This window comes from Leucoraja erinacea, chromosome 31, assembly GCF_028641065.1.
Source record: "Leucoraja erinacea ecotype New England chromosome 31, Leri_hhj_1, whole genome shotgun sequence".
In the NCBI taxonomy this organism is placed as follows: domain Eukaryota; kingdom Metazoa; phylum Chordata; class Chondrichthyes; order Rajiformes; family Rajidae; genus Leucoraja; species Leucoraja erinaceus.
Window position 1 is genome coordinate 7153800 of NC_073407.1, and position 21855 is coordinate 7175654.

The following is a 21855-nucleotide window of genomic DNA, read 5'->3' on the forward strand; positions in this document are numbered from 1 at the left end:
AGCGAGCAATCCAGTGCGCGGGACAACGCACGAGCACACGTAGCCGTTGAGGTGTCAGCCAACGGAATGGCCTCCGGCCATCGCGTGAAGCGGACCACCGTGGTCAGAAGGTGGGTGATGACCCGGGACGGCGGAAGGGGCCCCACAATGTCCACGTGGAGATGGTCGAACCGCCGGCGAGGTAGACCAAACTCCTGGAGAGGTGCGCGGACATGGCGCTGGATTTTTGCCGTCTGGCACGGAATGCAGGTGCGAGCCCAATGGGCAACCTGCTTGCGCAGACCGTGCCACATGAAACGAGCTCCTGCTCCAGACTTACGGACTGAGTAGGATGGAGCGGGCAGGTAGGATCCTGCATATGGGGGGCCTGGGCGACCAGCGGCCATCTACCCTCCTAAAGGAGATGGTGACGCTACTGGACGGGCACACGCCGTGCCTGTTGTTTGAATACACCTACCTGCATCTGCTGCCGGCCTACATTCGGTTGCAGCTCACCGACGTCTCTTTTGCCGACCTTCGGGCCCTCAGGAGGCGCGCTGACGCCCTGTGGATGGCGCGCCCTGATGACGTCAGCGCGCTGGGCGTCAGCAGAGACGGGGTCGCGCTGAGGTCGACGCGCCCTGATGACGTCAACGCGCTGGCCGTCGGCAGGCACGCCGATGACGTCACCCCAGCAGCTCCCGATTTCCTCCGGTGGGGCGGGGGAGCTGTGGAAGGAGCGACAGCTCCAGCCCGACGGCCCGCACGATCACCCCCAGCGGCAATGAGGGGTACTGCACCTGCAGTCCAGTGCCAGCAAGCTTCAGACACCACCAGCAGGAGCAGGCAAGCTCCAAGTGACTCCAATAAGAGACGCTGGTGCTACTACCATCAACGCTGGGGTGCTGCATCACGTCGGGGTCACCAATGTGGTGCGTGGGTCTCGAAAGGAGGCACGAAGCCCAGTGTTTTGAGAAGCACCTTTATTGTATTCCTCCCGGTTGAAGGGAAGACGAAACCAGAGGAAGATGGCACCCAAACCCTGCCTTTTAAACCCTCCGGCTGAGGGCCGCCTCCAGACTGCACCACTCCTGTGCCGAGGGGTTCGGCAGTATAATGGCACGACCCTTAGGAGCCGCCACACTGTCCCACTTTCCCGAGTTATTCACAAACTCTCCCAACTCCGAACTGGGGGAATGTCAGTAGCGAGCTCGTAGGAGCCCGTAGATGTTTCGTAGCGGCTCCTAATGCCAGCCGTAGGAACTCGGGACGTTTTTTCAACATGTTGAAAAATGTCCACGAGTAAAAAAAAATAGCCACGAGTACCTACGAATGGCTATTACTGTAATACTCAGAGTTAGAATCAAGGAGAATTAGAAACTCGGGAGAGTTTGTGAGTAATTCTGGAAATTGGGACAGGGCCTTAACTCTAAGGCAGGTTGTGGCTGATGAGTTTTTAAAACCAGCATGGACACATAGGCCAAAAGGACTCTTCCTATGTCATAAATTTGCTACGATTTGCAAACATTTGATGTAAACACTGGAAACCCAACACAATCATTAATCTATTCCTAGCACAAGCATTTCTCAGCTTGGTATCTGAGAGAAATAACAAAACCAATATGGACGTGTCCAAAGAGTACTGATTGGCTGGCTTTACAGTTGGATTATGCCTTCTTGCAGGCTCAGAATTACTGAGGGTAATTAGCTTCCACATCAGTTCTCACACAATGCTCTACAGTAGGTCATTCCACGCCTTCATTCACCACCAATAAGCTTTCGGGGTGATATGAAACTCATAAACAGAACAGAATGCTGACAATTTCCTAGCCCCATTGTGACAGTACAGAACATGTTCTGCTTGCAAGCGTAACTGGGTACTAATATGATAAAAAAGGAAGTGCATTCGTGATTATGGGAAAAACCTCAATTTGTTAGTCACGAGAGAACAAATATCCAGTTCCAATTGTACAACTTTTCACAAGCAGTTTCCAAGCAAGCCAATTTACATTTCATGTAGTTCGTGTATATGGAAAAGGAAATCCGGCAATGGAAAGAAGCTTATTTATATTTAATCTGTCAGCCTGTCCAAAATGATAAAAAGGTCAATAAGAGACTAATATCTGAAACATAAGATTAAAAGCTACTAAATGTTCATTAAGTGAGTAAGCCATTGAAAGTAGACTCCTCCTTCAGTTTTCAATTTCTTTCCCAAAATTTAAAAAAATGGTTTATAATCTTACAACCTTTCCTTCTGCCCAAACATGGTCTGAAGAAGGGTCCTGTCACCTATCCATGCTTTCCATTGATGCTGTCTGGCTCGTTGAGTTACTCCAGCATTGTGTCTTTCATTGGAGTTTCTTGTTTCTACTGTCAGGCCCTCACTGGACTCGACCAAGAACATGAATAGCAAGCAGCTCATGAACCCTGCTTTCATAAGGTGACTTATTATCTGTTCAGCTGTCAACCAATCAATCAATCAATCAATCAACCAATCAATCAGATTTATTCATCACATACACAATAAAGTGCAGTGAAATGAACTTGCCAGCAGCGGTACAATCAAAAAAGAACACACAATACACAATAAAAATGTAACACAAATATTCACCACAGTATTCTTCACTGTGGTGGAAGGCACAAAGTACAGTCAGTCCTCCTCCATTGTTAAGCAATGGAGGACTGACTTAAGCAAAGCACAAATCAGGAGTAAAGCTTGCGATGCAAATTCCTTTGCTTGGAGGTATGATGGCACAGAACGGATAAGTACAACTTTAAGTCTTCTATCATTGAATTTTCTTTTAAACAATGCGCATCTATTACTGCTGGTAAAAAAAAAAGGTTCCATTTCCCAGTAAGCAAAACTAGACCATAATAATCTCTGAAATTGGTTATATCCAAGTATAGAGACTACTGGTCTCAATGCTGAGATAGGAATTCATGTTAAAGAACACCACCGCCTATTCATAGTAGGAGCCATTTCATTCTGGGAGAAGCGTCACAACTGAATAGCAACCAAGACTTGTACATTAAGGATAAAACCCAGTTGCAAAGTCCCTATTGATCAAATAACCCCCTAAGCTCACACTTAACCATCATTCCTTAGACTTGCATCCCAAAGCACAAAATGGTTCTTTCAAGTTAGGAATTTGAATACGTTTAGTGTCTTTAAATTTATCCCCAAGATGTTGAAAAGCATACTTACTTCTCAGCAACCTTTAGCAGCTGGCCACCTGCAGAGCTTTACAGTAAACAATTGGACCAAATGTTCAATATTTTAATCTTTGCAATATGATCTGAAATGAAAAACAGTAAATGATTTAGAGCAAAGTTAGTTGCTCTCTTCCAAAGAGGAAGTTGCACTGAACTAATAAACAGCCACTCAAAAGTAGCATATGACGAAATTAAAAATAGCAACAGCAATTAGAAGTGTAAACAAATATGACAAAATAATTAATATTGAACAATTAACTAGTTCTACAAAAGATTTTAAGTGAATTTTTAGATAAGACAAATCTAATTTTAGATACAAATTCTATAGTTTGATTCGAGCCATTTCCTATTTCACTTAACCCATTATTCATTCCACAAATGGTTGGAAGAGAACATCACGTTCCTGTTCTCTGCTCTGTATATTTAGACAGGGTTTTATAACCTCAATGTACATAGGTTACACATTTGTTCATTGGAGCCAGACCATTGTTATAGCTTCACATCTAACTGAAGATAGACACAAAATCAAGTATCAAGTATCCTTTATTGTCATTCAGACTTTTCAGTCTGAACGAAACTTCATGCCTTGCAGTCATAACATAGAATAAAATAACAAAACACACAATAAACACAGATTTAACATCCACCATAGTGAGTCAACCAGGCCCTCCTCACTGTGATGGAAAGCAAAAGTCTTAAAGTCCTTGTTTCCAGATCTGAACCGGAATTGTGACTAAAATTATGAACAAAGTTTGATTTGGAATACTTTTAATGAGGACAAAATACAAAAAATCCAATTCAGAGACCTGCTTCACTGCAAAATGTGTGTCCAAAAACTGACCAAACAAGGTTGGAAAAGTAAAACACAAAATATAGTACAATGGAAATGGGAAGGTGATAATTGTAGTATATTTCTCAAAAGATTCAAAAAATATTTGCTGTATCTTAAAAACTAATAAATGCTTGTAATTTTCATCTGTGTGCTTCACTTGCATTATTTTTGCCAGAATCTAATGAATGAACAAATGCGTTTCAGTCAGCACAAAATAAACGACAGAATATTTTTCCTCCCTCTCAGCCATGGGTATGTAAAGAACAAAGCACCCTCTGTATGTGGATTTTTTGTTTGCATAAAATCCAAGGATCACATACTGATTCCAGCTTCCTCAGATCTAGAGATTTATTTTGATTTTTTTTTAACTCAACAAATGGATGCTTTTTATTTTTTTAAAGCAATCACCTGTATCCATACACAAAGATCTAAATGACAATTTCAATTCATAAGTGTAGTTCACATGCAGTTTTGATCAACACCACTGCAATGGCCATAATCAAACAACAATTTAAAGGAAATGAAAATCTAATGATCATATCATACCTGCATTTTACATAATTACTTCTACAAATGCCAGTATCTAGAAGCAAGTAGTTCAATAGTTTGAGGTTTTAGACTCAAATTCCTCTGAATTAAGAGGAACTGTGGCATAGTGGTTAGGTTGCCAAAACAGTAACCCACTAACCTGTGGACTAGACTATAGATCTGGTGATTCGAATTCAAATCCTATTTAGCAAAATGTAACCAAATTCACACAAAACAACATTTCAGCTTAGTTACTTACATAAACCTAGAATGAAAACCTAATGACATTGATAATAGCAAGAAAACATTGGATTGCTGAAGAACAATAAAGACACTTGAGATCTGAAATACAAAGAGAAGATGCAAGAAATACTCTGCAGGTTGTGCAGTATTTATGGATGGTTAAACAGTGGACATTTCAATCCACGTTTCAGCATCTGCAGCCTTTCCTGTCTCCTTAATTAAGCTTTAGTTTATTTTAGAGATACAGTGTGGAAACAGGCCCTTCTACCCACTGAATCCGCACCGACCAGCGATCCCCGCACACTAACATTATCCTACTCACACTAGACAATTTACAATTATGCCATGCCAATCAGCCTGCAAGCCTGTTCGTCTTTTGAGTGTGGGAGGAAACCGGAGATCCCTGGAGAAAACCCACGCAGGTCACAGAGAGAACGTACAAACTCTGTATAGACAGCACCTGTAGTCAGGATCGAACCGGGTCTTTGCCGCTGTAAAGCAGCAGCTCTACTGTTGTGCCGCTTAATATTTCAATCCATGCCTTTCCACCAGAACCAGGAAAGGTTAGAAAAGGCGCATGTTTTTAAGTAACTGGGTAGCAGGAGGGGTGGATACAACAAAAATGTCTGTGATTGTATGGTCAAGAGAAAGTGCATGACACTGACAGTGTTGGTGGCTGAGAGAGGGTGGCTAAGGCTTGTTAATTGCAGCAGATCTGTAGGAGGTGCAAGTTGAAGGAGATGAATAAGAACAAAGAGAGAAAAACATAAACATAAACAATGCTGACAATGCTAGAACTGAGAAGAGCACATTAATTGCTGAAAAACTGAAGTAAATCTACACTGAAAGTGCCCATCAGATCAGGGAACACGTTTAGGGAGAGAAAATCTGATATAAATTACAGATCAACAACCTTAAATGAAGATTGACAATCTTAGAGGTGGAAAAAAATCATGAGAGGAGTAGATCAGGTAGATGCACAGAGTCTCTTGCCCAGAATAGGTGAATCGAGGACCAGAGGACATAGGTTTAGGGGAAGGGGAAAAGATTTAATAAGAATCTGAGGGGTGACTTTTTCACGCAAAGGGTGGTGGGACAGAGGAAGTAGTTGAGGCTGGGACCATCCCAACGTTTAAGAAATAGTTAGACAGGTACATGGATAGGACAGGTTTGGAGGGATATGGGCTAAATGCCGGCAGGTGGGACCAGTGTAGCTGGAACATGTTGGCTGGAGTGGGCAAGTTGAGCCGAAGGGCCTGTGTCAATGCTGTATCACTCTATGACTCAGTGGCTCCGCGAGATGGTCAGTATTGACACAAACTGAAAAAGCTGGTTAACCTCCATTTTAATGACTGCACTATGCCGGGATGGATGTATTGCTTTGAGAAACCAGGCAAGTAGTCGACTGAAAACTGCACTCTGAAATTGCCAGCACAACTTTCAGTTCAACAGCAATTAGGATTGAGCATAAATGCTGGTTTTAAAGCCAGCAACCCCCACACTCCACAAATGAATAAAATGTTAATACAAGTTGACAATAAAACTGTTTTGCAGAGCCTTACTGCACAAACTTGATCAGACCAGAAGTTATCAAGGCAGCTGTTCTATACACTATCTCAAAAAGGCACATCTTACATTTTGTTTTACCAAACCCATTTCACATCTCAAGTACTCCTACTCATTCCTTTACACCAGCATCCACATTTTTGCAATCATAGTGATATTTTCTGAACCCATCTTCATTTTGTAATATAATAGGCCTTATCCCTGAGCACTCAGGAGGTACAGTGCGCTCTGCGTAGGATCAATCCACGCAAGGCTGCAGGCCCGGATGGAGTCCAGGGAAGGGTACTAAAGGACTGTGCTGTACAGCTGGCGGATGTATTCACGAGGATCTTTAACCTGTCTCTATCTCTGGCAAGTGCCTGAAAACAGCTACCATAGTGCCGGTGCCGAAAAAGTCTAAAGTCACCAACCTGAATGACTACCGCCCGGTTGCCCTAACTCCAATACCAATGAAGTGCTTTGAAAGGCTGGTCCTCTCCAACATCAAATCCAGCATCCCTGCCTCACTAGAGTCACATCAATTTGCATACAGGGCAAATAGGTCCACAGAGGATGCCATCTCTCTGGCTCTTCACACTGTCCTGACTCACCTGGAAAGACAGGGCACATACGTAAGGATGCTTTTCATAGACTATAGCTCTGCCTTCAATACGGTCATCACCACCAAACTCCACCAGCTAGGCCTCAACTCGCCGATATGCGATTGGATCCTGAATTTTCTGACGGATCGACCGCAGGCAGTGAGACTGGGCCTGCACCCGTCCTCCACTATCACCCTGAGCACCGGCACACCACAAGGCTGTTTACTGAGCCCCATGCTCTACTCCCTCTTCACACACGACTGTGTTCCTGCATTCGACACCAACACCATCGTCAAGTTTGCAGATGACACAACGGTGATCGGGCTGATCACCAACGGTGATGAAACAAAATACAGAGCAGAGGTGCAGAACCTGGCAGACTGGTGCTCACGTAACAACTTGTCACTGAACACCTCCAAGACCAAGGAGCTGATTATCGACTTCAGGAGGTCACATAATGGAGAATACGCCCCAAGCTAGAGAGAAAGTGCAGGTTTAGAAAAAGTGCAAGGGCCGCAACAAAGTAGATTGGAAGATTGGTAATTTAACCCAAGCATAGAAGAGGTCTGTTCAAGAGTGTGATAACACTTTTGTTGAGGTGTATTGCCTTTCTACTAAAGCACCATTTTAATCTGACCCAGAAGAGAGTCTTCAAGTCTCAGTCCAGACACAAGAACTGGCATTTTATATTACTGTAGGGATCATTTTATCTTTATGAGACATTAAATAAAACCCCGATCTCCTGGATTGGATGACAAAGATCTGACTGCACCTTTTTAAAGAGGAGCAAAGAAATTTGTTTTCTTTTAGCTCACTGGTCATCACCAGTTGAAGTTGGGAGGTTGCAGTTGCACAAGACATTGATAAGTAATGTGTTCAGTTTTGGTCACCCTTCGATAAGAAAGATGTCATTAAACTGGAAAGATTGCACATAACATTTGTAGGGATGCTGGCAGGACTCAAGGGTCTGAGCCAGAGAGAGAGGTGGATTTCATTCTTTGGATCACATGGGATGCATAAAATCGTGAAAGGAAAAGATAGGGGAAATGCAGTGTCTTTTTCCAAAAATAGTTGCCGATTCAAGAACTAGAAGGCATGGGATTAGAGGGGAAGGAACCCGAGGGCCAGATAGAACTACTATCTCTGCCTGCTCGTTCCATATACATAGGACCCATAACACACAGGGTCCTATGTATATGGAACGAGCTGGCAGAGATAGTAGTTCAGGCAAATGCTATAACATTTAAAAGACAGTTGGACGTGCATTAATATAAATAGTTCAAAGGGATACGAGACAAACGCAGGCAAATTATTAGCGTAGATGGACAAGCTGGGCCAAATGGCCTGTTTCCGTACAACTCTCTGACTGCAGGGTCACTGTTCAAAAAACAAAAACAAAACAACAAAAAATCACAAAACAACTTTATTAACATTAAATCCTCTAATTTTAGGTAATTAACCTCAATAGTCCTCCCCTTTTCCCAGTGCTCCACCTAGACACACATCCATTTCTCCCCTCGCCTCCACCAATATTCCTTATCTCACACCCTTTGTCTTTTCATCTTTGGCCTTGGTCCAACCATCTGCCTTTAACTCAAAGATAGGCACAAAATGCTGGAGTAATTCAGCAATTCAGGCAGCATCTCTAGAGAAAAGGAATAGGTGGCGTTTCGGGTCGAGACCCTTCATCAGGAGAGGGGGACACCAGAGGTATTGAAAGCTCCTCCTTTTCAGCTCTCTCACCAACCCCCAAGACCCACTCCAAACAGTATGAAGAAGGGAGAATATAGACATTTTGGGTCAAGAATACAACACATATGCAACTTATAGTGAAACACCTCATAGAAACGGGCCTTTTGGCTAAACATGCCAACCCAAATGGCATCCAGTCTGAAGAAGAGTCCCAACCCAAAACGTCACCTATCCATGTTTTCCAGAGATGCTGCCTGACTCGCTGAGTTACTCCAGCACTTTATGTCTTTTTTTTGTAAACCAGCATCGTTTCTTAATTTTAATTGACGATACACCCCACTATTATCAAACTTTGCAGTGTATAAAGCATGATTTTTATGATTTCCTGCATTTGAGTAATAGCTTGGAATTGAACCTTTGCAAGTCATAATTTGCGTGAACCAAAGACAAACTCCTTATGATTTAAGTTCCCTTAGTCAAAAGCCCAATTTGAACAAATATAAAACAAACAGCAAATGCACAAGATCACAGACAATAATCCCACTTCAGTGACCTGCCTCAAAAATCATGGTCACATCATTGAAACATAGAAATTAGGTGCAAGAGTAGGCCATTCGGCCCTTCGAGCCTGCACCGCCATTCAATATGATCATGGCTGATCATCCAACTCAGTATCCTGTACCTGCCTTCTCTCCATACCCCCTGATCCCTTTAGCCACAAGGGCCACATCTAACTCCCTCTTAAATATAGCCAATGAACTGGCCTCAACTACCTTCTCTGGCAGAGAATTCCAGAGATTCACCACTCTCTGTGTGAAAAATGTTTTTCTCATCTCGGTCCAAAAAGATTTCCCCCTTATCCTTAAACTGTGACCTTAAACAGAGATGAATGGGGTTAAAAAATACTGTCCGTTTAAATAACTGCACAAAATTAAAGTTTTTTATTTTTACAATTTACTCCAATGCCACACAGGTGAGCAAAGCAGCTCCAGGTAGACTTTAGATTATAGATACAGCATGGGAACAAGGGGAGCAGCCCCGTCAGCTCACCGAATCCCCACAGACCATCAATCACCAATTCACACTAGTTCCATGTCATCCCACTGTCTCATACACTCCCTACACATTAGGCACTGTTTACAGAGGCCAATTAACCTAAAAACCTGCACATCTTTGGGATGTGCAAGGAAACCGGAGCACCTGGCAGAAACCCATATGGTCACAGGGAGAAGGAGCAAGTGCCATGTGATACCTTATAGCACTTGTTTGAAAAGAACAGTACTTCATCCTCCCAATTACCCCTGCATCTGAGAAAGGAAACCGTTTTATAGTGAAGAAATGTGAAGAGACTCAAAATTCTGGCCTACACTGCATCGTGCAATGGAAATAAAAATATATATTAATGACATTCACCAGCCCTTTAAAGTTGTCAACTTGAATACTACATCACTTTTCTAACTAACTCACCAGCACATTTGATTGGAATGCTATTGGAAAATTATTAGTTAACAATAGATACAATGAAAAGAGGAAGCATACATGCCATGATCAGCGGGCAGATATGTCAGTTCTCTGGCTGTGTTTCAGAACATCCTCGGGGTTAACCAGAGATTGTTCATATTACAGGCCAAGAGGGAAGAAAAGTAAAAGCAAGTCACTGGGGAAAAACTGTCCCAAAAACAAAAAGACTATTCATTCACCTGTAAAGCTCATTCCACCTATAAGTCGCACAGAATTAATCACATCATGTATTTTGGCATACATAATACTGTGACAAGTATAGATACTGCCGTGCTGCCCTTCTCACACCAAAAGATAAAGTCAAAACCATTAAAGATATGTCACCTCTTACAGCCAATGTCTCTAAGGTCCCCTCCAGCAGCTGGGGTGAAAATATTGCATCCTATTCAGCAGTCAGAAATCCTCCTCGTGTATTGGTCCCGAGTCATTCTTCAACAATAATCCAAAACTAATTCCCAGTCATTCTTATTATTCTTACTCTGAGTGGCTACTTACTCTAAACACATTGACTGTCACTTTTATCCGCCTAATATTCATAGACTCATACAGCACGAAACAGGCCCCTTGGTCCGATTAACACAAAACAGGCCCTTTGGCTCAATCCATCCATGCCTACCAAAATGTCCCATCTAGACTTGTCCAACCTGCCTGCATTTGGTCCATATCCCGCTGAATCTTTCCTATCCATGTACTTGCCTAAATGTCTTTTAAATGCTGTAATAGGACCTGCCTCAACTACCTCCACTGGCAGCTCGCGCCATCATCCTCGAGTAAAATGTTGACCCTCAGATTCCAATTAAATGTTTCCCCTCTCACATTAATCATATGTCCTATGGTTTTTAATTACACTACCCTGGGGAAAATTTCTATGTCTTCACCCAATGTATTCCTCTCGTGATTTTATACACACCTATAATATTACCACTCAGATTCCTCCTACGCTTTAATCATTTAAAATGTCCTCTCCTTGACTTAGTTCCATAATAATGATTGAGGAAGATTCCAATACTATCTTCATTGCCCCTTTCAAGATTTAGGACATCCTAAAATGCTTTACAATTGATAAAATAATTTTGAAGCACAAGGAAATAAGCAAAAATAAAGTATGATCTGTGTACCTGCGCCAGAGATCCGGGTTCGATCCTGACTATGGGTGCTGCCTGTATGGGATTTGTCCGTCCTCCCCGTGACCGCGTGGGATTTCTCTGAGATCTTCGGTTTCCTCCCACACCACAAATACGCACAGGTTTGCAAGTTAATCGGCTTGGTATAAATGTAAATTGTCCCAAGCATGTGTAGGAAAGTGTTAATGTGCGAGGATCGCTAGTTAGTGCGGTTCTGGTGGGCAAACAGAAATAGGAACTGGGACCAGGATGACTAAACTGGTGCGAATACTCCACCACCTCCTCTCACCTTACTTCATCTCCATCAATCAAAATTTGTTTCTATTCCCTTCTCCCCCATTTACTTATCTAGTTTTATTTAAAATGCATCTATGCTAACCACCATTCTTATTCAGCACACTCAATAAGAGATAAGAATACTGATTATGTCAATTATGAAACAGACGCATAAAATATTTTTAATTATGCCCGTTTTCCACATTTTGAAAATTAATGCAATGTATTCACATTAAACTGTTAATAAACAAGATATAGATTTGATATCAAAGATATTCATAATTACTGGCTGGATGCGACCGAAAGCTGTTAACGTTTGTCCATAAATGTTGCTTCCAATTCTTAGACTGAGCTGAAAAATGTATCCCAAGTTTTCTTTAAGTTACCGAAGAATCTTTTAATCACTTAGCTGAAAGATGTTGGCCTGATGTTGACTAAAATTGTTAAGAATGGGTTCCTGACGTGATCTGCTAACTTATACACACAAGACATTTTACACGTTTCAAATGTATTGAACTCATACCCAATCAATAAAAATCCCACAATAATTTGAATGAGTTAGTTCTTGTTATGTCTGAAGTAGCTTTGAAAAGAAATATAACTTTTTTATTGGTTTTGTTTCGTACTTTCTACGCTATTGAATCATGCCATCAGTGTTTTATATTACCAGACAGCAATCTTGATACTTTGCCAAATCAGTCATGTGCATCAGAATACTCAAACAATAACTGGATATAGAATCAACGCGTGTCAGCCATGACTAAAGGAATAGAACTTTTACCCGAGTTAAGTCTGACAAGTTACGTTCCAAAGAGACAAGCTCCAAAAATCTATAACAACCATGGATCTCACTTCCCCTAGTACTGCACTTTGAGGTATCTTTTCTCAGTCCAACATTAAATCTCCTCTTTGATATGCTTTAGAAAAAGTCTACAACAATTTGTGGATCAAAATGTATTGCTAGATTCTAGGCAATATTTACCTCTCAATCAAACGCATCTACAAAAAGTAAAAATAAAAGTATCATAGAAAGAGACAAAGTCAAGGTCGGAAGATCAGACATGCTTTCTGCTCTTGAAACAGGTTCTAAAAAAAACATTTCTCAAAATTGACAAAAACAGAATTAACTGATATAGATCAAATCCTTAAGAAAATTTGGATTTAGCAAGAAATAGAAAATGCAATGCCAGATGATCAAAATGTAATATATTAAAAAACAACACAACCATAAAGTGGTAAATGTAGAGTAATGACGCACACTACTCCAATGCTACACCTTTGGTTTAATTGTTTCTTCAACCTTAAATTATGTGAACACATGTTCACCAATGACAAGTACATCACAACTATAACAATCACCCTGCTGCACAAACCATGCTCTAGATTTCAATGTAAACCAGTAAGCGGTATTTACTGACATTTATATTCTGATTTGATGTATCCACTATTTACCTAACATCAGAATGTACTGCACAACTTAGAATCAATAAGATACTGCACCAAAGGTACATAATGTTCATTTTAACAAAGATTAAAAGATTGATAACGTTATGAATCAGTTGAATAACGTAGTAGAAATAATGTTTCCACATGGGCAGCACAGTGGCACAGCTGCTTCAGAGACCTATGTTTGATTCTGACCTCAGGTGCTGTCTCTTTGAAGTTTGCATGTTCTCCCTGTGGGTTTCCTCCAGGTGCTCTGGTTTCATCCCAAAGATGTACTAGTTTGTGGATTTAATGGTCTCTGTAAATTGCCCCGAGTGTATAGGAAAAAGATGAGAAAGTGGGATAACATAGAACTGGTGTGACTGGGTGTGACAGTCAGAGTAGATTGGATGGACTGAAGGAATGCGTTTCCATGTTCTATCTTTCCATCAATCAATGGAAAATCTTGAGAGAAATCAACTCTGGCAGATAATTATAATCAACGACTACAAGATAATTACTTAGAGATTCATTAGGAAAGGTGGAAAAACACTCCAAAGTTGAATTCACAATCACTTGTAGAGGCCAAGGCAAATAAGCACAAATGTACATATACACGTAGAAAGGTTCACTTGCAGCTCATCCAACCTCATCTACTATATCCGCTGTTACAGGTGTGTCGGCAAGACCAAGTGCAGGCTCAGCGATCATTTTGTTGAACACCTTTGCTCGGTCCACCTGGACCTCCATGATCTCCCAGTCACTAAACACTTTAACTCCCCATCCCATTCCCATACTGACCTTTCTGTCCTGGGCCTCCTCCACTGTCAGAGTGAGGCCCAATGCAAATTGGAGGAATTAGCACCTCAGATTTCGCTTGGGCAACTGACAACCCAGGGATATTGAGATTGGAACTCTCTAATTCCAAGTAACCCTTGCTTTCCCTCTCCGTTCATCCCTCCCCATCCTGGTTCTCTGCCTAGTTTGACTGTCCTCCTGGTTAAATTTTACTCTGCATGCCTCGTTGTCAGCGACGTAAAATGTACAATGATCTATTCTACATTTTCCTTGATCTTTGTCCCCTTCGATCTCTTGTTTTCACAACTTACCCTTCCATATTACTCGTTTCCCTCTCCCCTGACTCTCAGTCTGAAGAAGGGTCTCGACCCGAAACATCACCCATTCCTTCTATCCAGAGATGCTGCCTGTCCCACTGAGTTACTCCAGCATTTTGTGTCCATCTTAAGAGAAATAAAAAAGTGGACTGAAAGTCTTCAACATATATAATGTAAACACCAGCACAAAGTAGATGAGCCTGACGCCCTGTTTCCATGCTGTATCTTCCGGTTAAGGTGTGTTTTAGGCAAATGTGAAGTCTCTCACACAGAGTAGAGAGGAAACGGAAGCACACAATCGAAGATGGAAAAGTGAAGGAAGTAATAAACACATGTTCTGTTAATTCTGTTCTTTGTCATGACCTTTCTGAATACATTCATTTAGTCTGGCACTATTGTAAAGATAGAGTAACAAAGCTTGCAAAATTATGTATAGGTAAGTACAAGTTTTTGTTTTAAGTTGATTAAAAAGATAGCCCAAGATCAATATACCAGGACTCGAGATAGGACTTGAGTTGGAGATTTCTCGATGAGCTGGGCGGGAAAGCTGTACCTCGCCTGTATTCTAGAGATGGCTTCTGCATCTGTCAGTGAGAGGGGAAAGGGGGGCTAACCAGACAGGAAGAAGTATCTGAAAAGAAGGGAAAATACAACACAGAGACACAAGGAATACAGTTGCTGGAATCTTGAGCAAAACATAAAGTGCTGGAGGAACCTAGTGGGTCAGGCAGCATCTGTGGAGAACATGGACAAAGATCATTTCAGGTCAGGAATACAGCACACATGGGGGACATACAGCAAAACAACTCAAGGGTCAAAGTTATACGCATAGAAACAGGTCCTTGCCAACCAAAATGACATTCAGTCTGAAGAAGCGTCCCGGCCCGAAAAATCACCTTTCTATGTTCTCGAGAGATGCTGCCGAACCCGCTGTGTTACTCCACCATCTTGTCTTTTTTTTTGTAAACCAATCAGCATCTGCAGTTCCTGGTTTCTAAACTGGCATTCTGGACTGGTCCCATTTGCCAGCGATTGGACCATATCCATCCAAACCCTTTTAAATTCATCAGATTATGTAATCACAACAAAATATTTCTCACCGTGAACAAGTGATACCAAGTACCTAATTTGTCTCTTGCATAAATCAGTGGCAAATAGATTTCTTGAAAGCACATTCCTCCTTCTGTCTAACATGTTACTTTCAAGTTGTAAACCTACTGACAACATTCCAATGCCATTTTTAACCTCCAACATGTTTGACTTTCAACTGTCATCTGAAATAACCTAATAAGCCAGTCAATTTTAGAAATAGGCGACGGATACATTGCTTACCTATGACATACATATCTGTAAATGAATAAGCAATTCTAATACTCATAATTTCTGTAACTTAATTTAAATCATTTACCAAATTACACTAAGTCATGTAACACTAAACGATTCCTGAATTTAAAAAAATGTTCTCAAATTTACACCAAGGATTATTCACATCCAGCATTATGTTACATACAATCGAAAATATGAAAATCGGATGGATTAAATAGATGTAATAGAAAGTATATCAGATGCATACAAAGTATAACATTAGACGCAAGAAAGATAAATGACACACTGTAATTTATAAAGTAGAGAACATTGCCCATAACACTAAGCCACTTTAAGTGTGAACTGGGAGGGTGTTCAGGCAACGTGAGGTGCCACAGAAACCAAGCCCAGGCACAGGTTGAAAGGAGCAGCAGCAGCAATCAGGCTGCGGATTGCAACGCGAATATGCAGCAGGTCGGCAGCATTGATCCTGAACCCCTCTGGTTCACGGGGCTCTGGCCGGAGCCTCGGTGCGAGTGGCGGGGAAGAAGCCGGCGGCATCTGAGGTGAGTGGTCCGGGGCCGCGTTGAGGGCGGCAGGGCCGGGCCTGCGCCTGGCAACCGCCGCCCCGGTCTCGGCTAGGCCACAGCCCCGGGCAAGATCCGTCACCGCAGGGGGGTGCAAACACGCCCGATTCAAATCGCAAACCTCTCCCTTCAGACCCTCGGGAGAGAATAGACTCACCGAGCACGGCCAGGAGGATCCCCGCTCGCTCTCACTCTGGCTGCCGCTCGCGTCCTCTCTCTGTCTCTCCCTCTCTCCACTCCCACCTCCCGTCTGCGGCTGTCACGGCAGCGCGCATGCGCCGGCAACCCGCTCCATGCCGGGACTTGTAGTCCATCAATGCCCGCCCGCCCGCCCAGTGCATGCTGGGACTTGCAGTACATCGATACCCGCCTGCTGTATGCCGGGACTTGTAGTCCCAAAAGCCCGCCCGCTCCATACTGGGAGTTTAAGAAGGAACTGCAGATGCTGGAGAATCGAAGGTACACAAAAAAGCTGGAGAAACTCAGCGGGTGCAGCAGCATCTATGGAGCGAAGGAAATAGGCAACGTTTCGGGCCGAAACCCTTCTCCATACTGGGATTTGTAGTCCTCTGTTGACCGCCACAACCCTGGGGAAAGGCAAGCGGATGTCCTGGACCCATTACTGAACTCTACCCTGGAGAACTGTACTCTAGAGTTGAGTCATCTCAACCCTCTATATTACAGACTCATACGCGCCCTCCTTTTTTTTGGATACAAACTAAGAACAGGATAGTCCAATTGCTCGGTGGAGTCTGTTCCAACATTCTGGTTGCCTCATTATAGGAAAGATGATTCAGTTTAGTTTATTGTCATGTGTACCGAGGTACAGTGTAAAGTTTTTGTTGAGTGCTAACCAGTCAATGGAAAGACAAAACATGATTACATTCACGGTGTACAGATTTGTGATAAAGGGAATAACGTTTAGTGCAACTTTAGTGCAGCTGACAGACGTCTGGACTGACATCTTCAACCTGTCACTTGCCCAAGCAGTTGTCCTCACGTGCCTTAAAACCACCTCCATCATGCCGGTGCCAAAACACTCCACTGCGGCGAGCCTCAACGACTTCCGCCCAGATGCACTTACTCCCATCATCACCAAGTGCTTCGAGAGGCTGGTCCGCAAGAACAGGAGTACGGAGGATGCCATCTCAACGGCACTTCACTCTCCACCCTCTCCCACCTTGACAACAGAGACACCTACGTGAGAATGCTGTTCATCGATTATAGCTCGGCATTTAACACCATTATCCCTTCAAAACTGATCACCAAACTCAGCGACCTGGGCATCGACCCCTCCCTCTGCAACTGGATACTGGACATTCTAACTAACAGACCCCAGTCTGTTAGGTCAGACAAGCACACGTCTTCAACCCTCACCCTGAACACCGTCGTTCCACAGGGCTGTGTGCTGAGCCCCCTCCTCTCTTCACCTACGACTGCACACCTGTATATGGTACTAACACCATCATCAAGTATGCAGATGATACAACGGTGATTGGCCTCATCAGCAACAACGATGAGTCGGCCTATAGGGAGGAGGTCCAGCTCCTAGCAGCATGGTGCGCTGACAACAACCTGGCCCTTAACTCCAAGAAGACCAAGGAGCTCATTGTGGACTTCAGAAGGTCTAGGGGTGGCACGCACACCCCCATCCATATTAACGGGACGGAGGTGGAACGTTTCCAGCTTCAGGTTTCTGGGGGTCAACATCTTCGATGAACTCTCTTGGACCCACAATACCTCAACACTGATCAAGAAGGCTCACCAGCGTCTATTCTTGCTGAGGAGACTAAAGAAGGTCCATCTGTCTCCTCAGATTCTGGTGAACTTCTACCGCTGCACCATCGAGAGCATCCTTACCAACTGTATCACAGTATGGTATGGCAACTGCTCTGTCTCTGACCGGAAAGCACTGCAGAGGATGGTTCAATTGCCTGTTATCAGCTGGGTAAAAACTGTCCCTGAATCTGGAGGTGTGCTTTTTCACACTTCTATACCTTTGGAATCTTTGGGGAGGGTGCAGAAGAGGTTTACCACAATGCTGCCTGAATTAGAGAGTATTAGCTATAAAGAGAGGTTGGACAAACTTGGATTGTTTTCTCTGGAGAGTCGGAGGCGGAGGCGAAATTTATAAAATTACAAGAACCCTTTTCCCCAGGTTGGAAATGGCAGTCTAGAGGGCAGAGCTTGAAGGTGAAACGGGCAAAGTATAAAGGAGATGAATGGGGCAAGTTTTTTTTACACAGGGTGAGGATGTTTGGAAAGGGCTACCGGGAGTGGTGGCGGTGGCAGATTGATAACGGAGTTTAAAAGAATTTTAGGTAAACATATGGATATGCAGGGAATGGGGAGATATAGATCATGTGTAGGCAGACGAGCTTCATTTAGCTTGGCATCATATTTGGCACATATATTGTGGGCCAAAGGGCCTGTTCCAGGGCTTTTTCTATATAAAAAAACACATAATGTGCTGGAATAACTCAGCATGTCAGGTAGTATCTCTGGAGAACATCGATGTGATGTTTTGGCTTGGAACCTTTCAAACAGATTGTAGTGGGGAGGGGCGTAGAAAGTAGGAAGCGAGGAGGAGCAGGGCAGTCTGGCGAGTGATGGGTTGATACAGTTGAGGAGGGTTTTGATAGGCATATGATTGGATCAAGGCAAGAGATAAAGGTGTGAGATAAGGATAGAGGATGTGTGAATTGTGAAGCCAGAGCAATGAATATAGGTGGAAGGAGAAATGGGTGCGAGTCCAGGTGGGGAACAGGAAAGGTGTGAGAGGGCTGTGTGTAGATTAGTCATCTAACCTACAAACACCTCCTCAAGCCTCATCTACTGCATTCGATGTTCTCAATGTGGCCTCTTTTACATCGGAGAGACCAAACGTAGACTCAGAGATGTTTTCACTTGCACGCGGCCTGCTGGATCTTCTGGTTGCTTACCATTTTAAGTCCTCTTCCAATTCCCATATTGACCTTTCTGTCCTGGGCCTCCTCCATTCCGAGAATGAGTCCACGCATAAACTGGAGGAACAGCACCTCATATTCTGCTTGGCTAGCTTACAACCTAATGGTTGAAGATGGGTGGGTAGCTCGTGAAGTGATTTTGGGCACCAGCTATAGGAACGATCTTGTTAGGCTGGAAAGAGTTCAGAGAAGATTTATGAGATTGTTGCCAGAACTTGAGGACCTGAGCTATAGAGAAGTTGGGAAGGCTAGGACTTAATTCCTTGAGTCACAGGCTGAGGGGTGATCTTAAAGAGGTGTATAATATCATGAGCAGAATAAATAGGGTGAATGCACAGTATTTTACCCAGTTAAGGGAATCAAGAACCAGAGGACATGTTTATGATAAGAAAAAAAAGACTTAATAGGAACCCGAAGGGCAAATTTTTCACACAGAGGGTGCTGGGTGTATAGAATGGGTAGCCAGAGATGGTAGTTGAGGCAGATAATATAACAACAGTTAAAATATATTTGAGCAGATACAAGCGAAATATGAGGCGCTGTTCCTCCAATTTGAGCTGGGCCTCAATCTGATAATGGAGGAGGCCCAGGACAGAAAGGTCAGTGTGGCAATGAGAGGGGGAGTGAAAGTGTTTTGCAACCGGGAGATCAGGTAGATTTAGGCGGAGTCTAATTGCATAATATATGTAAAGTTCTATATTATAGCTTATATTATATAAATGTAGTATAATATAAGTAAAAATCCAGCACAAATTGGAGGAACAGTACCTCATATTTCATTTGGGTAGCATACATCCCAGTGGTATGAATATTTACTTCTCTAATTTCTAGTAGCCTATGCTTTCCCGCTCTCTCCCTTCCCTTCCCGGTTCTCCAACCAGTCTGACTGTCCCCGATTACATTTTATCTTTGCTTTGTTGTCACCTCCTAGCTAAAATTATCCATTCTACATATTCCTTGATTCTCATTCCTTTTGATGTCTCATTCTCACACCTTACATTTCCTTATCTCTGTCTCCCTCTCCCTTGATTTTCATTCTGAAGAAGGGTCTCGACCCGAAACGTCACCCATTCTTTCTATCCAGAGATGCTGCCTGATGAATTACTCCAGCATTTTGTGTCTGTCTTCAGTGTAAACCAGCATCTGCAGTTCGTTCTTACATATTGTCCTGCTGTTCTCCAGTCCCTCCTGTGTCCACCAATCACAGATGTTCTTGTCTGTGCCTGGGGTCCCATGTGCTGTCCAGTGAAGCATGGACATTAGCACTGCCAAGGAACAGGCACGATAATCGAAATGTGTCTCAATGGCTTTCAATCGAGATTTAGAGTTGGCTGCCAAGGTCAGGGTCAGAAGCAACTCAAAGGAGATGTGTCTATTTGCAAAATCGTTCCACACCGAATGTCCATGTTGATATTAATGCATCACACCAACAGTACCTACTAACAGACCTCATCCTACTCATAAGAATCTTAATTTTTTTTAAAGCTGGCAGTATCTGCCTCATTCATCATCCACTCGTTAATTCATAGCCTAGTGCACACACTACATTTTTCTCACTCTGTATACAAAATCTCTTCTGTTTAATTTTACATCCAGATATCCCCAGTCACTGGAAACCGTCTAGTTTTGTTGTGTGATTAAGTGGTTGGGTGTGGGAAATGGAGATTGGATAAGAAATGAGAAGAACAAAAATAAGTAAACACTGACTCATTACCAAGAGTCTACTGTCGATACATTTGAAGTGTAGGGTGTGGGAGGTAAAGGCGGCAAATCTTCTCTCAAGTGGCATAAGATTAATGCGACAATAATAGAACCCGGTAAAAACTGAGAATTCCAACCTTCTGAGACCAAGTATTTGTAGTTCAACAGGTTTCTTGCTTCTCATTCAAAAATATTTCCATCAGTTGCAAGTTATTAAGTCTGTAAGTGCAGTGGCACATTAATAATCAATGAACAACAAACAGTAGGGAGAAGCCCAACTGATAAAAAAGAAAGACTTAAAAAGCTGAGGCAACTCAGTGGCTCAGGCAACATCTCGGGAGATCATGGATAGGCCACGTTTCAGGTCAGGACACTTCTTGTTGAAAAAGGATCCTAACTCAAAACCTCACCCATCCATGTACGCCAGAGATGCTGCCTGACCCACGGAGTAGCTCTGGAAATTTGTGTCATTCTCTTGTATAACCAGCATCTGCTCTTCCTTGCTATTGCACCTAACTGATACAATCCTGTTCCTTGACTGGAAACACTGAGACAACTTGTATTCATAACTAAGGCTAGCAAACTCCGGACAATGCAGAAGGAAACCATCCCTTAAGAAGGCAGTTAATATTATCAAAGACCCACACCACCCTGGCTACCCTGGCTCAACTCACTGCAATCATCAGAAAGAAGCTACAAGAGATATTGGGCGGCAAGGTGGCATAGCGATAAAGTTGCTGCCTTACAGCCCCAGAGACCCAGGTTCGATCCTGACTATGGGTACTAGTCTGTATAAAGTTTGTACGTTCTCCCTGAGACTTGCGTGGGTTTTCTCCGGGATCTCCGGATTCCTTCTGCACTCCAAAGATGTATAGATTTGTAGGCTTATAATGGCCTGTTTCCTTTATCATCGTTACTTTTTTACATAACTTTCATTCATTGTTCTTTATCTATCCACATCACTGTCTATATCTCTTGTTTCCCTTATCTGTAACCAGTCTGAAGAAGGGAGAAGGCAGGAACGGGATATTGATTATGGATGATCAGCCATGATCACATTGAATGGCGGTGCTGGCTGGAAGGGCCGAATGGCCAACTACACCTATTTTCTATGTATCTACGAAACGTCACCCATTCCTTCTCTCCAGAGATGCTGCCTGTCCCAGCTGAGTTACTCCAGCTTTTTATGCCTATGTTAGGA

At 43.0% G+C, this 21855-nt stretch overlaps 1 protein-coding gene across 12 annotated transcripts in view; it reads right to left on the reverse strand.

The window, feature by feature from the left end:
* The window catches only part of gapvd1 (GTPase activating protein and VPS9 domains 1), a 111468-nt gene extending 95207 nt beyond the window's left edge, over positions 1-16261 (reverse strand). For all 12 annotated transcript variants that reach the window (XM_055659830.1, XM_055659829.1, XM_055659826.1 and 9 more), the window contains exons 1-2: positions 16145-16261; positions 3185-3275 (exon numbers count right to left, since the gene is read on the reverse strand). The gene's annotated coding sequence lies outside the window, so the exon portion shown is untranslated. The remainder of the gene's footprint in view (positions 1-3184; positions 3276-16144) is intronic.
* Positions 16262-21855: the final 5594 nt, after the last annotated feature.